Source organism: Vitis riparia, chromosome 15, assembly GCF_004353265.1.
Source record: "Vitis riparia cultivar Riparia Gloire de Montpellier isolate 1030 chromosome 15, EGFV_Vit.rip_1.0, whole genome shotgun sequence".
Classification (NCBI taxonomy): domain Eukaryota; kingdom Viridiplantae; phylum Streptophyta; class Magnoliopsida; order Vitales; family Vitaceae; genus Vitis; species Vitis riparia.
In genome coordinates, this window is record NC_048445.1 from 18017977 (window position 1) to 18026523 (window position 8547).

At 31.0% G+C, this 8547-nt stretch overlaps 2 long non-coding RNA genes across 2 annotated transcripts; both read right to left on the reverse strand.

The window, feature by feature from the left end:
- Positions 1–531: 531 nt before the first annotated feature.
- Positions 532–826, reverse strand: LOC117931686. Its single transcript, XR_004654083.1, has 2 exons — positions 773–826; positions 532–583 (listed from the first exon to the last, which is right to left on the reverse strand). It is a non-coding gene; the product is annotated as an uncharacterized LOC117931686 (long non-coding RNA).
- A 548-nt stretch (positions 827–1374) lies between these two features.
- LOC117931669 lies at positions 1375–1769 on the reverse strand. Its single transcript, XR_004654079.1, has 3 exons — positions 1694–1769; positions 1494–1604; positions 1375–1385 (listed from the first exon to the last, which is right to left on the reverse strand). It is a non-coding gene; the product is annotated as an uncharacterized LOC117931669 (long non-coding RNA).
- Positions 1770–8547: the final 6778 nt, after the last annotated feature.

The following is an 8547-nucleotide window of genomic DNA, read 5'->3' on the forward strand; positions in this document are numbered from 1 at the left end:
CAGTGCCAATAGTCTTCAATGATTCATTACGAATACCATCCAATGTCTTCACCATGACCCATGACACCTGAATTTGTCTCCATGGTTTGTAACATTCTACTTCAATAAAGGATCATTATTTTTGAACTATATTTGGAGAGGACACTAGGATGGAACAGGGTAAAAATTGAAAGGATATGTAACAAATGCCTTATCTCTATTAGGATTTCCTGTATAAAACAAAACACAAACATAGTCCTTGGAATTTGTACATCAGCAAAATGTTTCTAATATAGTCAACAAACCAAATAAACCTCCAACCTACCTATAACATTGACAGAAGATGCCCCAGAATAATGAACAACTCATTTCCTACTCCCTTTCCTATACAATATTTCACATTAATGAACAACCCTAATTTTGATCATATGGTAAACCAAGTTTGCTTCATACAATCCGAAGAAAGAGGATAACATATGACTCATTCTGATATTACTCCCTCTCGTAAGCTATAGGAACAACATCACCATGCAGTCTTTCTTTCCCTTACGCGTTGCCCATTGTTGTACATAAAGTTCTGACATTCAGCATCACCATACTGTCACTGTTACAATGGGATGTTGTATACTTAATAAGATACAATAAATATAGAACATAAATAATGGTTTTAGAATGGGAACAAAATCACATCATCACATAACATGGTATGAATTCAGTCAGTTGTGGACAAACTACAATCAAGTATTGCTTTATATGGTAAGTAGCATCAGATAGGAAAAAACTTATCATCAACCATGAAGTCACAAATGACAGGAGGCCATAATTTTATCTCTAACAGTGTTGCGTTCATTGAGCACTAGTTCCACAACTAGCTGGAGTTTGTACATGTTCAGCTTGTCCTACAGAAATGGGAAAAACTTATTACATACTGTTTTTTTTTTTTAAAAAAAAAAAAAAAACAAAACCAATTAGGATGTAAACCAACTCTAACCTCTGCCACTGAAGTAGTTAAGGTCGCCTCATTCCAAAATTCCATGAACTTTAGTGCAAGGATTCCACAGTCAAACCTATAACACATCACATTTAGGCTTGTCATGTAGATGATAGAAATTTAAGAAAAAAAAATTCACCTCAAATGTCCGTTTTGGTTAGAATATATGAATATTTTTCCCATTCAGTTGTTGCACAAGGTGTGGTTGGACATGCACAAAAGTCGAGACATCCACGTCCATATGAATTCTATATGCATGCAGGGCTTTATTGATTGCCATAGATAATCGCCTTGTTGCAGCACTAATACTATTTCCTCGCCTTAAGGGCAAAGATGAAAGAATTTCAACTCTTCCAGCTGCAAAATTAACAACATGCACGTGCCAGTGATTGTTCTCACAAACCGGGATGAACATCTGCATTATCATAAAAGAGTTATTACCTTTTATGTTATAAGATAATAGTCATGTCCAATGCCATTGCATATATTACTATGGAAATGAAATTTAACAACCGTTATTTACCATGTCACATGTCCCCAAATCATGGCCCAATATACCAGCATCCAGATACATGCGACATCTATCCATGATCACCTGGCTGGTTGCATTTGTTTTCAAGTTGGTCAGAATCACCTGTTCACGGGTGGGGTTAATCAATACAAACATCAACAAATGCTATTCTATTTTGAGACTATGTCAATTTAGGATATTAGAGGGTTCACCGAGAACGAAGGATCAAAATAGTGTGTGCGCGCTGGTGGTGCTTGCTGTCCATTCATCATGCGACAGACAATCGCCACAATCTGGCAAAGTTGTGGAAATAAACATATTTTACAACCCCATGAACACTTTATACATTATATGACCTATTAATTTTGAATTTAATTCAACATAAAGATAAGTAAATTACTACTGAATTAACCCATCGCCCTGCTTTAAGACAAGAAATTTCTTCTCGGGTAATGTACATCCCATACATCTCGCATAAAATCTCGCTACAATGATTGAAAATGAATTATGTCATAATGATGTAAAGTTATTCACATATTAAATGATTGCAAGAATTATTTTTAGAAAAATGAAATGTACCTAGGATCACCAATTTCTACCAAAGCGTAATCCGCTACTACCCGATGAGCATGAGGGATTTTAGGGAATTGTTTAACACATTGGGTGACAAATGGACTTTTGCAAGTTGGAGGACACTTCACAATCCTCTTACCAGTCCGCTTAAATCTCTTGATAGATGAAGGTTTAATGGCTTGATTACCACTCCCACCTACCCTATCACATTCTCGCGCTTCTTCTATTGTCACTTGTGGTGGAAGCGATGCCTCTGCATGAGACTGTGGGACCATTGGCTCGGAATGAGTGGCTTCTGGTGACAGTTCCATTCCAATTGGAGAATGGGGGTTGGTACGAGGCTATCTTGTGGTTCCATTTCGTCAGCTGACGTCTGCTTGCCCGGTGTTTCGCGCATTGGTTGATATTCAGCGTGGTGCTTTGCTTTTGGGCAAGGGATTGAAGATATCCCCTCTGATCCACTTCGGCGGGAACGTAGTGCAGCAACATCCCGCGCCAGAGAGGAAGCTAATCGTAGCATACTCTCCGATGTGTCAATGACACGGGCTTCAATAACCTATTACATAGTGGAAAACAGAATAGTTTTAGAATACTATTGTATGCATTGTATAGAAGAACTTGTATGAGTGGTTAGTGAAGAAGAACTACCTCTGTAGCATCGTCATCAGCTGTAGAGGTTGAGACTACTGATGGTACATTCATATTGGTTGTGCTTTGTGCTCGCTCCTGTGCCTGTGTCTTGCATCATTATTTCAATGAGAGAATCAACAAATTGGTTATTACTGGTGCGAGGCTAAATGGTAATTTAACTAGTAGGGAAAGCTTTGTTGAGTTAGAGCATACATGCACATATCCATAACCACCGAATGTTGATATTTCAGCTGCTAATCGGTGTTTCATTACATTGTCAGTCCATGCAGCAGCTAGCGGGCTGGTCACTTCAACATTGACTGATGGCATGTAGAAGTATGCCATGTAGAACAACTGTCCAAGGGTAGTATATGAAACAAGGAGCATTAAAAGAGCAAATTGCAGTAAGCATGACATTCAAATTAAAATGTAAACTAAGTTCATACTAATTGCAAAAGGGGTTGGAGCCTAAACTGTACCTGGAGGAACATGAGGCAGCCTCGGATGTAAGTAGGCTGCTTTTGTCGATATTCCTTGATTCCATCTTCTAAGTGTTTCAGTAGAAACTTTGCCCAATTCCTTTGGACACCAACATCACCATCCCATATGGTGTCCCAAAGGTCATGGCTTCCTTCAAGCTTAGAGTTAGGTGCCAGTAGAGTGGCACATGAAAAAATTAAAAATGATTTAAAAAAATCATCACACACGGGCAAATTCTCAAGGTTTTTCTCCAATGCCTTGAGAGTGTATGTGCGATTGGACGAGGTTGTTCTCTTAAGGATAACCATGTCTAGCCCGGAGTTAGGGATGCCCATCACTCTGTTGACATGTTCTTCATTGACAGTGATAGCATTGTCGGTTTCCATATTAAGTCTATGGTAGGTAAAGTCATATTGAGATATGAGCCACGCGCATAGCTCATATCTTAGTTCGCGACAAGCAAAAGTCAGTAGGCCCCCAAAGCCCATCTCTCTAATGGCTTGCTGTTTTTCAGGGGCTAGCCGTGCAATGGCATTTATGAATTTCTTCCCAAAACATCGAGACTTAGGAAGCTTAACCTACAGTTAAAATGAAATATGGGTTAGTGACAAAAAAATCCAATATATGCAAATTTCCAATTAAGCTGAATTTGAAGATTGGAGCCATTGTTCAATGAAATCTGTTTTGCTGACCTGTGTGCATGTTGGTGGAACATGCTCCTTCCTTTTTCTCTTTTCTGTTGCCATGTGTATAATCAGTATGTTTGGATGGCGATACTGAATCGGTGAGTTTCGAAACCTACAAAGTAATCAATGGCCTTATGAACATTGAAGCCTATGGATATGAAAGCTGTACAAAGGAGTAAAAATGAGACATGTATGAGTTCAAATAGTTCCTGTATAGCATTTCCTATTTCCATCTTCTAAAAGAGATCTCTAAATCAATATCAATTACTAATCAACAAGAAGAGTAACATATACTAACCAAAAATATTTGAAGAAATGGGTCGTGAATTTAAACTATACATATAAAACAAATACAAAAAAAAAAAAAACAATGAAAACGTTAGCACTTATTTCGCTCTCAGAAGAAATACATCATCCCGAAAAAATGTTCCCTTTTGGTCATCCACTGCATAGCTCAATCCAAAAACACAATCCAATAAATGGGTTTCACTAAAAATGCATTGTTTCCCAATACCCAAAAACAGTTTGGGAAAAAAAAATCCTTTTTTGGCAAACAAATTCAAGATATGTTTTTCCCAATTCTAAACCACAACAAAAACAAATGGGTTTTTTTAGCAAAACAATTCCCAACCCATATTCTTGCCTTCATTTTATATCAAAACAACAGATTTTCGAGAATTTGCCAATCCAAATAAAACAGTAAAAACTCAGAAAACGCATGGAATTGAAAAAAAATAATGATGATTTATTACAAACAGATTTAAAAATTTAGTACCAACTCCTAAATGCCAACATTTGAGCCACACCTAGTTCATAAAAAACCCACACAAAAACATATTTACGTGAATGTAAATGCGAATGCAAAACAAGGAAGGAATGGGTTACCTCGAGACAGAAAATCTGATATGAAACAAATGGGATTAAGCCCTTCTCAACTGAAATGACAAAACTTTTTTAACACTCTACACGGTTCTCTACTTCGCCTCGGTGACAAAGTGAAAACAGCTGAGAGGAACAGGTAAGGAATGAGAGATAGGGAAGAAAGAACCGTCGACTACACCGTTTTTCTGGGAAGCTCAAATCACCTCGGTGACGAAGTGAAGACAGATGAGAGGAATGGGTATGGAATGAGAGAGAAGGAAGAAAGAACCGTCGGCAAGGGTCTTGAAGCGTCGGCTACACCGTTTTTCTGGGAAGCTCAAATCGCCTTGGTGACGGAGTGAAGACAACAATGAGAAAGAGGGAAGAAAGAACCGTCGGCTAGGGTGTTTTTGTGGGAAGCTCAACATTTGATTTTGGAGTTTTCAACCCGTTCAGTTTCAGCCCATGCTGACGTGCCCTTCAGTTGTTGCTGACCTGGATACTAAGAGGGGCAATATTGGTAGAAAAAAGACAACCGGCTCAGAGTGCATGAAACCCATATAAGTTTCCACATTGAAAAATATTTTTCATATTTCATAAACTTGGGTTCCAAAAACCATATATTTAACAAATTGGTCCATGAAAACACAATTTTCCCTAATAAAAAGGAACATTTATTTCTTTTTCCCTACTGCAACATTATTAATGATTGGAGTACGACTAGGGCTTAGATTAAACGTCATCATTAGTTAGGCTAGTAAATGATATTTTTCACATCATTATAACTATGGATTAAATTAGTCGGATATACCGTAGATATATCCAATATCGTGGAAGATATATCCATCAACTCGTATATTTGACCGATTTTTCGATTTTTTTCTTGTTTCAACCATATTTCACCGATATTTTTGGATATTTTATTGATATTTTTATGATTACGTCTTTTTTATATAATCTATATATTTATTAAATATAATAAATATAAATATTTTAAAAATTATATATATATTATTATTTATTTAATATCATTAAATACCTTTAAATTAAAATGGATCATAATTTTAATATTAAATATATTTTAAAATTAAACATATTATCATAATAATATTGTAAAATAATCTATAATGCAACTTAATAATAAATGTACATTAAAATTTATATTTTTTTTTATCCATATAGAAGATATTATTATCAAATATGAAAAATTATCTCTCTCTATATATATATAACTTCAAAATACTTATATAATTTTTTAGAATTCTTTTTAATATTTTCATTTTTATTAATTTTTATGTGAGTCATATTTTATGTCAAAATATCTTCTGATATATCCAATATATTTGAAATATCCATAAAATCAATGTACCAATATATCCATAAAATTGGAGTACTAATATATCCATGATTGTCGATATTTTCATCATTGGTTATAACTATTTGGGAATTAAAAAAAGAAATAGACAAAAAAAATATAATAGAAATGCCATTTTCATCTTGAGTTTATAAAAAATTAAACATCTAATAATCTGATAAGAAAATCATGGGAAAAGAGATTTTTTTTTTTTTTTTTTTTTTTATAAAAGTAAGAAGAAACAGAAATTATCAGTTTGTTTGGACTTTTGATTAAATAAACAATCTTTTATTTTTAAAAATAAAAATTTATTTTTAATTTTTTTTAAGGTTGTTAAGCATTGGTCTCTATTTAAAATTTTTAAAAATAAGGTAAGAACAACTTTTAAAGAATAAGTAAAAGTTATTTTTATCCATTTTTAAAAGCAAAAGGAAAATATTTAAGAATTAAAAACATCATAAAAAAAATAATGAAAATTGAACATGATATCATTTGTCTTCTCTCTCCATGATCCACTAATACCAAAAATCTTCAAATATGATATTCCTTTAAATTACATATGTTTTTTTAAATTTCATTTAATTTAATAAAAAAATTTCATTAATGAAATAAATTTCAAATCAAACTATACTTTATACATAAAATTTATTATTTTTTTAAAACAATTTAAAATTTTAAAGTTGATTGAATTAGTATTAGAAAGTCATGGAACTCAAAATGTTAGAAAGTTATATATTAGAATTCATTTTCAATGTTTTTGTTAGTTTCTTCTTTGTATATAATCATATTTTTACAAAATTTTTTACTAGACAAATAAATTCCATATTAAGACTTAATGCATTGAATTCATTAACAAGTCTAATAATTTTTAAAAATAACTTAAAACTCAAATAATGATGCTATTAATACCATAAATTTATGAACAAAAATTGGTATAAAATGATTCTATGGTTTCTTTTATACACAAGAACTTTTTTTTTCACTAAATAAATAAATTCAAAATTAAACACGACTTAATGCGTTGGATTCATTAACAAATTTAGTAATTTTTTAAAATGAATTAAAACTCAAATAGTGATCCAATTAGTATAAAAGATTTATGAACTCTATTGTTCCTCATCTACATAGAATCATTTTTTTTTTTACCAGACAAATAAAATCCAAATTAAACAAAAGTTAATGCCTTGGATCCATTAATGAGTCTAGTAATTTTTAAAAATAATTTAAAAGTCAAATAGTGAACTCATTAATATAAAAAAATTATGGATAAAAATTCGTTTATAATAACTATACTATTTGTTTTTCTACAAATAATTACATTTTTTATAAATTTTTCTCAATTGAGCAATAAACTTCAAATCAAGTGACACTTTATATTGAATTTATTATTCAGTTTAATTTTTTTAAAATAAGTTGGAACTCAAAAAATAGATCTAATAGCTACAAAAACTAATAAATTGACTTTGTTGTTTCGCTTATATTCACAATTACATTGTTTGAATTTTTTCATTAGGTAAATAGATTTTAAATAAAGTGAGAAACATAATTAATGATTTAAATTCCTTAATAAATCTTTTAGTTTTTAAGAATCATTTAGAATTTTTAAAAAAATGATCCAATTAATTGTATATTAAATCAAAACATTATTTTGTACTATGTTTATAAGTACTAAATGTATACCTGTAATGAAAAATTCGGTTCATTTACACATAAAAAGTTAAGTTAAACTTTATTCATTATTCATTTTAAAGAAAATATTATTAACAATTATTATTTTAAAATTATTATTATTATTATTATTCATTTTTAAGAAAAAAGAATATCAAATTTCGTAATGAAGATATACTAAAATAATATATCTTTTTATAAAAAAAATAATTTATGATTTTATTATAACATTATCATTGATATTTTACTAAAAAATATTTATTTTATATTGTAATTTAAAACTAATTTTATCTTTAATAAAACTTGAATTTAATTTAATTAATATTAGATAGATTAAATTTATCATGTTTTTACAAAGTAAAATAGAAAAATTATTTTTTAAAAAGAATTGATCCAAACAATTTTTTTTTGGTTCTTTATATTAAAAACTGTTTTTAAAAACAAACATAAAAAAGATAGTCAAACGTCCCATATATATATATTGGACATGCATTACTTAGTTTTTCTATTTTATATTTTTGAAAAGTAAGATGGAAAGAGATTTACCACAAGCAACTATGAGTAGGGGAAGCACAAAAGTTGGAGGAGCCTTTGGCATTGGATGAGACTTAAAAACGAAGTAGCGAAGCTTTTTCTTCTTTTGTTGCTTTCTTTGTGCAGGTGAGGAACAACATTGTATTGGCACTAATTTATAGAAAAATATATCTGATAATTAAAATGGAAAATATTCATTTCGATATATATTGCAAAAATTTTAAATATCTTTACTACAATCGAGATAATGAAGAGAGAAAAAGGACCCGAAAGAAATATA